This window comes from Pipra filicauda, unplaced genomic scaffold (assembly GCF_003945595.2).
Source record: "Pipra filicauda isolate LSUMZ 115617 unplaced genomic scaffold, ASM394559v2 scaffold603_size272528_pilon, whole genome shotgun sequence".
In the NCBI taxonomy this organism is placed as follows: Eukaryota; Metazoa; Chordata; class Aves; order Passeriformes; family Pipridae; genus Pipra; species Pipra filicauda.
In genome coordinates this window covers 100,503-101,123 of record NW_024104758.1, presented here as the reverse complement: position 1 = coordinate 101,123, position 621 = coordinate 100,503, and positions in this window count along the sequence as shown.

Here is a 621-nt window from a genome sequence, read left to right as displayed (position 1 = left end):
TGCTGCCCATCACGGAGCACCTCAGCAGAGCCAAAGCTGTCCTTGGAGAACAGAGGAATGGAGAAAGCTGGAGGAAAGGTCCCTGCTGGGAGTGAGATGCTGCTCCCCACACACACAGAGCTGCCTCTCCCTCCCTGGAGCACCAGCAGGGAAATAAACATTCCCAGAGTTCGGCCACAGCTGTGGGAGCTGCACTGGGAGCTGCACTGGGAGCTGCTCTCCTCCCAGTCCCTGGGCTACTCGAGCCCAGCAGCATTTGCAGACTGGGTTTGGGTCGAATCAGGTGGTTTTACAATGTCCCCATCACAGGTATCGGGGTCTGTGAGCTCCCATCCATCCATCCCTCCATCCATCCATCCAAGCCATTCACCCCTCCATCCCTCCATCCCTCCATCCCTCCATCCATCCAATTCATCCCTCCATCCATCCCTCCATCCATCCAATTCATCCCTCCATCCATCCTTCCATCCATCCATCCATCCCTCCATCCATCCATCCCTCCATCCATCCATGCACCCATCCATCCATCCATCCCTCCATCCATCCAAGCCATCCCTCCATCCATCCTTCCATCCATCCATCCATCCCTCCCTCCACCCATCCATCCATCCATCCCTCCAT